This window comes from Bactrocera oleae, chromosome 3 (assembly GCF_042242935.1).
Source record: "Bactrocera oleae isolate idBacOlea1 chromosome 3, idBacOlea1, whole genome shotgun sequence".
In the NCBI taxonomy this organism is placed as follows: Eukaryota; Metazoa; Arthropoda; class Insecta; order Diptera; family Tephritidae; genus Bactrocera; species Bactrocera oleae.
The window spans coordinates 18,008,688-18,022,798 of NC_091537.1; the positions used below are offsets into that span (position 1 = coordinate 18,008,688).

The following is a 14,111-nucleotide window of genomic DNA, read 5'->3' on the forward strand; positions in this document are numbered from 1 at the left end:
CAAAAATATTTATATTTCTATTAATGTAATATAATAATAATTTATTAAAATTTTATAATCATTTTTTATTTATTTTCTATATTTTTAGTTATTTAATTTCTATTTTTTTAAATAATCTGTATCATATTATAATTTTTCCACTTGTTCCAACTATGTTAAATTCAACTAATTTAATTTATCAAAAACTAAAAAAAAAAACTTTTATTTTAGAAAGAAAACGTATGTAAATTTTAATTAAAATAATTCAACAATAATTAATTTCATATTTCTTATTTTATTATATTTTTTCCACTTTATTTATTTTTTAATTAATAATTAAAAATATGTAAACTTCTATTAATTCAATTTAAAAAAAAATATTAAAAGTCTATTTATATTTATTTTCTGTTTTCGTTTTCTATATTTTTATATAATACAATATATTTTTTATATATTTGCTGGAAACGCGTCATTAAAAAATGTATAGTACATTAAAAATACATTAAAATTTCCATTAGAGGTTTTCTCTTCAATATACGCAGTGTTAGAAAAACATACAGATAACAAATAAATATGTTAATTATTAGTGAAAATTGATTAATAAATTATGTAGAACTGCTTGTCCTTGTACGTATTCGTAAACGAAACTCAGCCGTTTTCTGTGTTAAACGACCTCATAATTGCAGCTACTCGAAAGTAACCCGAAGCTGAGATATATATTTGATCTGCTGCAATAGACGCAGTGACCTGAAATTCACCAATTTGTGGACTGTATCATCATTAGATGTATTTTACTTTCTTACAATATCCGACATATTAATTATTTGTTGAAATTATATTCACACTTTTTGGGCGCTATTCCATAATGAAATGTACCCAATTCTTTAATTGACATTATATTTTTAATTATATATACGATAATTAACATAATAGGTTTTGTGTAAAAAACAACCTTTCGTGCTTTCTACAAAAGATTATTAATCTTAAGCGTTATCTAAATTTTGCAATTTACTTAAGCTTATTGCCAAAAATCTAACTTAATCTTATCCGTAAATTTAGTAAATATATCAAAATCCACCAAACCAATATTTGGACACATACAAACTGTCATACATACAAGTATATACATATGAGTATGTACATATGTACACAGATGTGAGGTTTGGACAAAAGCGCAAAAATTGGCAAATCCAAGCACCTGCTATCAAGCACACTCATTCACATTTAAGTATATATATATGTACATACATCTGCATGAACTTGTACAACCAAAATTCGGTTAAAGAATATTTAATTAAAAGGAGTAAAAAAAACCGGTGACATAAATATTTGCATGCACTGTATAACTTAAAATATGACTGGGATTGTGAAGTTAGTAAATATATATAATATATAAGTTTATATTAAAATATATCGTTTGGAGCATAAGGAGTATATAAAATCGTATGTTAAAGAAATTAACAAAGGTTTCACCTTCGTCAAGCAGTTGGTGTTTTCCACCTAGATGTTGAGAAATATCATAAATTCTTAAAGACTGACACCATGTTGGCATGCACTGCATGAAATTTACAATACAATTCATCTGCAAGCGATTGCGATTAAAGAAGTTAGCCCTGAGATGTCACATGAGTGCAGAAATTCACAGAAAGATTTCATTTTCCAGCCATTGCGAGCAGTATATCTGTGTGTTATATTGTATGTATGTATGTATGTTGGTACTTAATTCCAAGCAAATGAGTCAATTGTTTTGAAGATGTCACAGAGTAGGTATTTTTTATTATTTTTGCTTCTCCACCTGTTATTTACAACAAAAGCAGGTGAGTCAAGCGGGTGCAGAGTTCAAGCGAGATAAATATTGTACGATTTTGCGTTTCATTTTTTTTTGTTTTTTTGGTATAAGAAAATTAAGAAAATGATTTGAAAAATAATAATAAAAAACGATAGAAAACTTATTTTTATTTAGAATATTGTAAACATTTTTTTAAATTTATTTAGTAATGATACAATTTTTTAATTAAAGTTATATTTATATATATATATATATTATATACATATTTTCAATTATTAATTTTTTAGAACAATAATAACAACGAAAAATTGCGATTTTTTCGAATATTATTAAGTTAAATTTAAAAAATTAATAAATAAAACATAAATAAATAAAAATAGATTACTAATTATTGAAAAAATAAAGGGGAAAAAATATATAAAAAGATAAAAATAGAAATTAATTAGCAAAACTATTAAACAAAATTATTTCCAATTCTTTACAACTTTCCTATATTAATTTATGAGAAAAAAGAGTGGAAAAAAGTATACTAAAATTAAGAAAATAACCACAAATTATAAAGTTTAACTAATTACTTAATTATAACTATTTAATAAAATAAAACTAAATTTTACTTATTTTTAAATGAACTGAAAAATTATATTCATATATAAAACAGAAGTTAAATAAAAATAGATTATAAAATTTTACAAACTTTTTTGATTATTTTAAAGTTCATTTAATTAAAATTTTGCGCATTTTTCTAACTATGTATTTTACAATAAATAATGTGGAAAAAATCATAACGATAAATAAAAACATTATATAAACAAATAAATTCTACAAAATTTTAAATTATTACTAATTAATTAATATGTTCGGAAAAAATTACTTAGAAATATTTGTAAAATTTAATAAAATATTTTTATTAATTTTATGTAACTAAAATTAAAACATTGTTTGGTGAAAAATTTTTCAAAAAAAAAACAATAAACAAGAAAAAAAATTGTAAAATTTAATAATTAATTAATAGTTTTTCAAAAAAACAATAATTCAAAAAAATTTTTTTAATGTAATGAAATATTTTTATACTCTTCATGTCTGATTTGTTACTTTCATATATATCTATTTTATTTAATTTTTCAAATTGTTTAAATAATTATAAATTCAATTAAATTTTACATATTTTTTATATATTTTTTACTTTATAAATAAATAAACTGAAAAGTTAAGAAAAATTGCTATAAAAACATTAAATATTACTAAATTTTACAATTTTTTAATGCATTATAAAGTAAATTAATTTTAATAATTTTTCTAAAAATTAAGTGAAAAAATTAAAATAAAATATAAAACATAAAATTTATAAAAATTTATAAAAATATCAATAATTTTGATATTTTGAAAATATTGTTATATTACAATAAATTTAATCTAATTTACTAATTAATAACTTTTACACAAAATAAATGCAAAATATAAAATGAAAAGAAAAATTATAATAAATTTAAAAATTTTCATTATTTTTCAATTAAAATAATTTTTATTTTTTTTTCAATTTTTAATAATTAATTTTTGTATCATCTACGCGAACTTTATTAACCGTTATAACCCATGCATTTCATAATATTTTATGAAACTTCCATTAACCATAAATTAATTGTATTGGTACATATGTATGTATGTTTAATGCAATCAAGTCGCATAAATTAATAATATTAACAAATTTGCTTAAGCGTGTCACATAACAACATATTTATAAGCGCACATATTTGTCGTTTGGCAATAAAAAACTCACGTTCTTACAAATATTTCACAGTAACTCTCTGCACATGCACACATACATACAAACACAGCTGCACATGTGCGAATGTATTTATTTATTGGTCTTTTAATAATTCCTTCAAGCCATTATCTGCAGTATTTGTTTTTGTTTTTGCCGCTTGCTGCTTGCTGCTGTGCAATAATTGTCTTGTGTCTTGTGTATACATGGCGCATAAATAGCTTTGTTGTGCACATATTTAACTTAAGATTTAATTTGTTTCTATTTGTATTACGTTTGTTTTGACTCTGCATGTATTTACCTATTTATTAACTTGGAATTTTCGAGCAAACAAATTTAAGTATACGGCCACATATTTACTTAGATATATATTCGTGTTTAAATTTTTATCAAAAACAAAAATCTTCTGCGTAGTTAGTTTATGTGTGGCCCCACATATAAGTGTGCAAATATATACATATGTATGTAATTAAAGAAATATACAGTGATTAACTGTGTGCTTTTTGTGATGCAACTTTATGAGCAAAACAAATAAAATAAAAATTAAGTTTAAAAGAAAAATTTACTAATTTTAATTTTCAAATATGATATTAATATAATATACAAGGAATGCCTAAGATTGAGTAAAATCGCTGAGCTCAGCATGGTGAACTGTTGGTGGTTCATAGGTTAGCGGCGAATACCCAATAAGCAGCCCCTAACCAGACAGCGACAGAAGAGGAGGGTTTGGCTTAAAGGACCTGAAACATCCGATGAATCTCCGGTGACGGGGTGAATAAATACCGCTTCGAAATATGCATTCACAACCGCACAGGGGCTACCTCGAGGGTTCCTCTAACCATGAGAGGGAGGCAACAGAGCGACGAGGGACGCTGAAACGGAAGTCGTTAGACAAAAAATCTCCAATTGCTAAACTCATCCGGGTTCATAGATGTCGGTTACTGAACGGCCTGCAAGATGTAGGTTTGCTGTGAATAAAATATAAGCAGTCTCCGCCCAAGGGCACAGCACAGATGACAGATTAAGAAATCAAACAACGAAGTAGTACCACGAGTTACCATGAAAGGCCTTCAATTACGTTCAATGCTACGTCACCATTATGTTGGCAGTACAAGCTCACTTGATTTAAATCCTGACTAGTACTATAGCCCTGGCTCTGAATATGCCTCAATGCAATGCATAGATAACCGCAGGGACGGAAAATGCAACTGTAGGATCGAGTGGAAATAGCGGCTAAAGGCGGAACTCTTACAACATGAACATGAATAATGCAAATAATGAAAACAAACGAGAGCAAAACCAAAAAGTATAAACGGACAATGAATTAAATGCCTTCAGAAGGCAAAAGCCTGCAGACAAGACAAACGATAAGACAATCCAAAGTGTCTGCATGGAAGAAACCGTTTCCCCGATGCCTGAATCAGCGGATACAAACAGTCAAAGAGACAAAAGGACCTCGGCTACAGACCGAAGTTCGCCTCCAATACAGATATTCATTCTGAAGATGAGTGCAGATGTATGGCAGCTATATGCTATAGTAGTCCGATCTAAATAATTTATGCGTAGATTGCAGCGATGGGTAGGATAATAATCTGTGCCAAATTTCGTGAATATATCTTAACAAATAAAAGTGTTTTCCATACAAGGACTTGAGTTTGATCGGTCAGTTTGTATTGCAGCTGCATACTTCAGGAAAAGTTTCAAGGAAATAATCTTCGAAATCTTCAGATCGAGAAGATCTATCCGTGTTTTAATGCCGTAAGTGAAGAGATAAACGCCAGAGGTTCTTCCGAATATTTATAACAACAACATTGAAGCCTAAACAAATTTATCTAGCATATGATACGACGAAAATATGCAGCATTTGACTTTAAAAATAAATTTCAGAAATTATTGTAAATTCCAATTCGTATCAGAAAAGCCCGGTGTTAATGTCAGTTGTTGTAGAGCACCGGGCCGCTTTGAGGATTGTCTCCGATCTCCCCCCATATTGTTCAATGGCTGCCACCTCTGATAATACTATAATAAGACTATAGGAGATAGAGATTTCTAAGAAGTATGCAGCAATTCTTCTACCCAAAAATGATTATATAAATTATTAACTGCCCATTGCAATTTAAGTTCATTCTGAACAATCTATTATTTATATATATTGAAATTTTATCACATTTTCAAGAGGGTCACGACGGGCGACGGCGATTCTAGGAACTCGTGCTGTCTTGAACCACATAAAAAACGAAATACTGCAATAGTATAATAAATAACGCATGCTTTTGGCTTTAAATCAGTTTTTCTATAATTGACGGACTTCTAAAAAATATTCAATTAACGCCAGCAATTTCTCGTATAAATTTCTAAAACCTACGCTTTCGCATGCCCCTTAAAAAGTTTCAACTTAATAGTCGCTTTTAAACGCAAGCCGGCCTAGTTAGCCAATAATTTATTTTCACTTTAATGTCATCTCAGTTTGCAACTTCAAAGACTTCTTACACTTGTGCATGCATTTATTGCTGTCACCTTTGGACTTGACCACCGGCAGTAGACGCCAACCAGTTAAGTGGAAGAACAAGATACAAGTGTCTGTCATGGCAAGTCACAAATTAGCAGGAATTCTCTGCTACTACACCACATTTAAAAAAGAGCTCAGGCAGCTCGAATTTCCTTTTGGCTCGTGTGTCTAGTCTTTGTTTTGTGTGGTCTTCAGCTTTTCAACGAATTGGCAGCTTAAAAGTGACTCTTACACGCTTAATGTAATAGTTATTGTAATTCTTTATGGTTGAATCGATTTCCACTTTGATTGTGGCTACAAGAAATTCAGAGGAATTTTCAAAGCATTGGACAAAGTGACAATGAATATTAGCGATTGCTTTGGTCTTACTTTTTTCTTTAAATGTGGGTGCATGTATTTATATATTTATATCTTGTACATTTTATAAAGCTTGCCACGTAACACCCAGAAGAAGACGTCAGAGACGCTTAACTGTATGTATGTATATACTATAAATGATCAGCGTGACGAACTGAGTCGATTTAGCAGTATCTGTATATCAGTCTGTATGTATATATATACGTGAACTAGTTACCTAGTTTTTAAGATGTCGATCTGAAGTTTCGCTTACGCCTTTTTCCCCACAAGAAACTGCTTATTTGTCGGGATCGCCAATATCGCACCCCTATAGCCTACAGCATATAGTTCGCATAAATAGTAATGGATCAATATCAAGTCCTTGTTTGGAAAACTTTTTCATTTGACAAGATATCTTCGCCAAATTTGGCACAGAGTATAACTCAAAGCAAAGCTACAATTTCCAAACAAATTGTTCAAATCGGACAACTATAGCATATAGCTGTCATACAAACTGAATGATTAAAATCAAGATACATTTCTTTTTATACCCTTTTAACCTATAAAAAATGCACCTGTGAAGGGTATTATAGCTATTTCTTGTTTTGAGTTCATTTAATTAACACTAAAGGAAATTCTTAAATTTTAGCTGAAGACGTTAGTTTTTATTATTATTAAACGGTTATTATGTAGCTTATGTAGCTAATACTTACAAAAATTTTCTTTGTATACCATTCCAAGCAGTATTAATTGAAAAAATTATACACCCAATTATAGTGCATAATTTATAAATTATTATATGGCACCAGTGATAGCGTTCTATGAACGTACCTACATATGTAGGTATAAGTATGCATATATAGCATATAAATATATATAATATATATATGCCTTTTCTTGCAGATATGCAATATTGCTATCCATTGTTATTTCATTCCAACGATTGCATTGTATTGCAACATTAGCAATAATAAGCGTCTACCACTCATATAGTCTAATTAATTTGTAAGCCGTTTGTTTTAAATCGGTTTTTTGTTACTCTAATTATTTTACACATGTCAGAAATTGCAAAAAAAAATTAACACTCGTGTATGTATGAGGAAAAAAATTTCGACAAATAACTGACTAAGGTGTGATTTCGCTTGTTTGAATAGGATTTAATTGAGTGAAGAGGGCGTCGAACGTAACAAAAACAACAACAAAAATGCACTTCATTAAAAATACAACTGAAAATATAGTTACAACAAAATAATTATTTTTAACATATTTTTATGAGTTATATATAGAATAATTACCACTGAGCAAATATCATCACCCAGACAAAAAAGCTGTCAGTTTGCTTCGAAGTGAAATACGCGGAGCCTGCTGAGCCCATATGTATGTACATACATGCATTTGTATATATAACTAACAGATTCCCAGACAATTTTGTAAAATTTGTATAAAGCTTTTCAGCGATATTAGGTAGGGACGCAAAGTCTTAAAGTTAGTAGGAAACTTTCTTAATTCTTCCAATAGTGCTCTGGGCTACTTAATCAATTTCTTTTTTTATTTTTCATATTTAAGACTTAACTTTTACTTCAAAATATTTACAGAAATATATTTATATATCCAGTCCTTTTCAAATATGTTTGACCTTTCATTTTTGTTTTCTTGAATTTAAAATGAATCTATTCGGGTCTCAGCGACCCTTTCTAATGTGCATATTTTATTTTCTTCTAATATGTTAGTAACAGTGTAAAATATATGAACATGGTAACACATTCGCTGCGTCTAATTGCTATACGCTAGCCTTTTTGTTGTTGCCACTCATCTTCTATGCCTTTGCCATAACTACACAGTTTGAATTTGAATTTGTTTTTTCTCAATCTGAACTAAATGAGTTATTAGCACGCTAAATTTAATTAAGTTACCACGGTAATGCCAGAGAAATAATTGAAGGCGTCGACGTCGAATATGTAGTATACTATAGTATATAGCATATATGCCATATGAATATTGAAATTGAGGAACCAGAGTTATAGTTAAATAAGGAAGATTTGATGAATGTGGAAGGCGAGTTATGTTGTTTTTTAAAACAAATATGAATTCGCCAGTGCTTCATTATTCAGTAGGAATTGAATTATGGAAGCTTCTACTGAAAAAGTTTGATAGATGAACTTTTTATGTTTTAAGGGGTAATATATGCACTTCCAAGTCAAAACACATGTACTTTCGTAAATTTTTTGAAGTGGTATTTTATTTAAAACACCAATTGTAATAATGTGCCTTTCTAGAATTGAATGTACTATAATAATTGGTAACTATGCTTGAAAAATTTTGTTTTCCCTTGGTCCCGTAGCCAATCGCCAGGAGTACCTGCTTTAAACTTTCTTAAATCCAGAAGTCAAAAAAATTATTATTAGTATATTTATATAAAAGTAAAATTTTGTAAAAAAAAAAAATGTACATTCAGAGTGTCTAAAACATCGAAATTATTGTCAAAAATCTTGTTACTTCGATTTTTGCCTGACAAATATATCTAATATCGTGTTATATAATAATCGTGAGGAATTTTTAAATCGATCGGTCTAGTCGGTTATGTATTAAAAGTTTGGGGAGCACATTACACCAAGTTAAAAAATTCTGAAACTATATTCTAGATCAACCTCAAAAACTAAAAATAAAATAAAAATAAAAAAATAAATAAAAAATAAAATAAAAAATATATAAAAAAATAAATAAAAAAAATATAAAAAAAATAAATAAAAAAAAAATAATAAATAAAAAAATTATAATAAAAAATAAAAAAATTGTATATCGAATTATTTGTACAAGAAATCGATTTTTTTAAATTCACAAGTGGATATAACCCCCTAACCAATTAATGATAGTTTGTAAACAGCCTGGAAGCCAATTTTGAAATGAATGTATTTAAAATTTCTCCTGTTAGCATTACAAAGACCCTATTAGGATTGACATTGAAAATCAGGATAAACATGAACGTTTGTTTTTATCGCTCCTTCATTAGTTAGAAGAAAGTTAAACAGTCATATTTAAATCCTCAGTAGACTTATAGATCTCCAACATAACCTCAAATGTTATAAATTTCAAAGTTTACTGCTAAATTTACCTATATTAGGCCTTAAAATCTTATTTTAAAAGTGATTACACACCTCCGTGATCCAATTAACTAACAAAAGATGTAAGCTCAGATGCCTATAACTTTAAAATGATTTTGATATATGACAACAAATTCAAGTAGCATATTTTTTTAAACATTTTTAAGCGAAATATACAAAAATAATTTTTCTCAATCATGTAAAACTATTTGATTTTTAGTAACATGTTTCTGGCAAGAAGTAAAAAATTGCAAGATAACCATCAATGATGAGCACACATAATGTATAAAACAAAAATAAAACAAAATTTAATTATTTACATAATATAGCGATCCAAAGATCCAACATAAGATAACAGCTTAAATGTCCATAACTTTAGAACGGTTTTGATATATGACTTAAAAATTTAGAAGCATGTTTTGGATAACTTCATAAGCGAAATAAACAAAAATAAATTTTCTCAATCATGTAAAACTATTTGATTTTTAGTAAGAAGCTACAGATAGGAAGAAAACAGTATCAAAGCAGATATCATGGGCCAACACTTATAAAGCAAGATTCTAATAAAAATTTAATTAAGTAGAGGTAGTCTCAGAAATATTGAGCGGATGATAAAAAATTCGAGATTCACAATAGATTCTTTAAAACTGTAAATATAATTTTACATATAATTCTAGAAAAAAAATATATTTTAATTATCAATTATTAAAGAATTTTCTGCAAGCATTAGAAAAAAGTTTATTATTTCAAAATATTTGTATATCAAAAGGTATACTTTTGGTTTAGGTTTATAAAAAATGGGTCTATATACCGCTAATCGGTGCTTTGCGTCATACCTAAACACTGCTGTTCAATCTATGACTTATTATATTATACCTATATTATAAAAAAAGCTGAAAATGCTCTCAATAAACAAGTTTCTCTTACATCTATTTATTAAAATGCATATAATATCTATGGTAAAAGTTTGTACCTTAAAAATATAATTAAATGCAATATGAAACCTCTTCTTAACCAATTCCACTTTTGTCAATGTCAAATGAGATAATATCAATAAGACTTGTTGAGTTGTCTCATTTAACACAATTTTGCCACATGCAATTTATTCCACTGCGGTTTACCCAGCAGATGCCTATATAAATACTTATACATATATATTCACACCAACACTAATCCACACCTACAAAGAAAGGCTCAAACAAACTGAAAATTCGAGTAAACGCCGCTTTGTCTGGCAGCTCGAGTACAAGAAGCTGGTTGCAGAGATCAGAGACCACAAAAATGTAAACGTCATTTAAGCACCGTGGTTAACATACAATACTACCATGAGCACACCGCACACCGCACCAATTACATACCAATATCTTTGTACATACATATATAAGCCACAACTCGTCAACCCACACAACCTGCTGGCTTGGAGCAAAAGCGCAGAGTAATAATGAAAGTCGACTGATTGCCACAACTGTCACTGACGATCAGCGTGTATATAGTGTATAGTTCGTTGGCAAATACGAAAGAACAACAAAAATGCTGGACGCAAGACAAACAACTAGAATAGAGATCGTGAAATCGATTAAGATTTCACATTTCATTTGCAATTTGTGAGATGCAGAAAAGAAAATGGCAATAAAATATATGTGGCACCAACACTTGGATGTCTCTATCACGAGTATCAGTCGAAGGGCATATAAGGTGGAGTGACAGTTGAAGGTGGAACGGGAGATGTCAAACGCAGAGGAGAACGAAACGTTTTGCGGTTTAACTGTCAGGGTTTGACATAAATGGCCGCACAGAAAATTGGTGAAAATCACGCAAGAAGTATTTTGCATTCACAAATAATATGTAATGTCTGGTTATTAGGGTGTGGTGGTATGCTAGTCTGAAAATTAAAAAAAAACAGCGATAATTTTGGTTTCATATTTCGATAGTTCAAATATTCAAGAATATTTCTTCAAAACAAAAATGCTTATTATATATATTACAGTCATTTTACTGACAATGCGATTGGGCCGATTTAGTTTTAACTTGAAACTTGTAACTTTTTTCGAAGCGTTTGTCGAAAAACCACAAGTTCTAATGTACCGATATACTCGAAATTTGTCAAGAATTTTCTTTTATGACGAAAACGAAAAAAAAATTAAAATTTAATAAAAAAAAATTACTGAAATAAATTATATCTTCTAAATGAGCGCCGTTTTGCGAGACATTTTCATTTTTCAGTTTAAAATTTTTCCGCCATAAAGATATTTCTAAGACAATATATGAATAATTCTTTTTCGATTTCCAATGACCAGAAGACTAAAAAACTTGACAAGATGGATATTTTGTGAATTTTTTTTTTTGAAAATTTGTTTGTAAACTCTTAAAATATTAATAAATAACTGATAGAAAGAAGTAAAGTAAAAATATTAAATGTTTTTTTAAACATATTTATATTGTAAAAAACCCGATATGCAGTGCTCTAGACTACAATACACATTTAAAGACTCTGAAGTAGAACGAAGCGCAGAAAATAAAATGGAGTTCACGATGATGTATAGAAAATATTTTTGTTGATTTACAATATATATACTACTGCTACTCTAGTTGTTGCTGAAGAAGAAAATTTTTTTTGTTTATATATCGCTTACTAAAACTTTTATTGAATCATATAGAAACATTTAGATAAAACCACTAAAAAATATATTGCCTAACTCTTTAAAACTCATTTTTTTTGGAACGCAAGCGCACCACCTTAATGTTCTACGCCAAAATCGCCTACAGCTATGGCGTAGGTGGACAGCAAATTGTTTGTAATGCAATGTAAAGTTGACAGCAATTTGACAGTTACCATTCGTTGTCAAACTCAATTTGGGTCAGTCGCGTGTAAGCGGCAGGCAGCCCTTTGATGGGCAACAAAACATGGAGAAGCTGATATAAAAGCATAACTGGCTGATGAAAGACATAAATTAAATTATAGGCTTAAAAAAATTAAAAAAAAAGAAAAAAACATTGTTGTATATGGAAAATTAAAAAACAAATTGCTAACCAACTGCCACTTGAGGTGTCTGAAAGGTAAATTGGGAAAAGGATATGTTTGCGGATGGGATAATTTTCCAAAGGTATCCAGTATTTTTATTTGTTTTTACCAAGCAAAGTTTTATAAAATTATAAATTTATGTATGTAGGTATTTGAAAAAATGACTTGCGCCTGAAGTGTTTTAGAGTGATTGTAAAAATAGATGTGTATATAAACAATATATTTATATGTATGGTAAAATGTTAGTGAGATAAATTCTTACAACTGCTTACAACATTAAAAATTTTGTCAGCTTTATTATTAAAAAAAAAATTTTGAACTATTTTAATAGCAGACATATGACTCAATTATTATAGAAAAATTAAATATTCTTAAAAGTATATGCAAGACGTTCTTGACAGCACAAAAACGTCGCAATGAATAAATGGTTTATTTAGTGACTCAGAACTGAAAATGAAGCGCTCCAAACTTTGCTGTGAATTTGAGTATTTTAATAAAAAACATTTATTTTGTTTGCATTAGTTTGAAAGGTAGCAATTAAATTAGTAATAATTAAGGTGAAATGTTAGGTTGTGAAAATATTACTGCCTACCTAAATTTTTTTACATAGTTTTTTTTTTAATTTTTAAATTTTTAAAATTTTTTTTTTATTTTTTAAAGTTGTTTTAAATTTTGAAATCATATTTATGGCAATTGTTAATACTTCTTTTTTGTAATTTTTTACATTTTTTAAATATTTTTTTAAATTTTTTAAAATTATTTCTGAATTTGATTGGGATTTATTTTGTACTAATTAATATTCACCCTAATCAAAATTATTAGCCTATCTGAGTTTTTCAATTTTATATTTTTGCCAAATATTATTTAAAATAATATTTAAAAAATTTCACGAAAATTATAGTTCAATGTTTAAATTTTTTTGATCGGATTTTTAATTATACCTTTCCTTGAGTTTTTACTACTTCAGTAATTCGATAGAAATATTAATTACCACATAAGCCCTCCTACTCCATCTAGCATCCAAACCAATGCTCGAGAAATTAAAAAAAAAAGAATTTCATAAAAATTCTATGATTACACGCTAGTATTTATACCAACAAATTATACAAAAATAATTAAGAATAACGAAACCCCCTATTCAAGCTAATCTGCTTCGGATGTTTGTGCAGTTGCTCTAAAAAGTATGCTTCTAATCAAATTTTAGCTTGACTAAATTCATTACCAAGCTTAAACCCACAAAATCGCCCTAAAAATTTATATACACACATTTACATAATTCAGAATTTCCTAAAAAAATTTCTTTTCAATCTTCCTATATAAGCACATATTCTAACAAACATTTCCGCTCTATTTGCTCTGCTCAATACACTTTCCCGCCTGCTGACAGCACAAAACTTAAAAAAAATTGATATTTTCAAATTTCTGCCATATTTCGTATTAACAATTGCATTTTCTGAAAACACATGATTGCATATTTTTAGAAAAAAAATTCCACACCCGCAGTTTTTAATAATCGCGTTTAACAGTTATTTAGTACATGTTGCTATGACAGTTATGCGCCTTTGCCCCATATTTCTCACCCTTCTTCAAAGTTTCCTTTTTAAAAGTGTTTC

At 28.3% G+C, this 14,111-nt stretch overlaps 1 protein-coding gene across 3 annotated transcripts in view; it reads right to left on the reverse strand.

Annotated features, from left to right (window-relative positions):
• dac (dachshund family transcription factor) overlaps positions 1–14,111 on the reverse strand; it is a 60,810-nt gene that overhangs the window by 30,242 nt on the left and 16,457 nt on the right. The gene's annotated exons all lie outside the window — the stretch shown is intronic.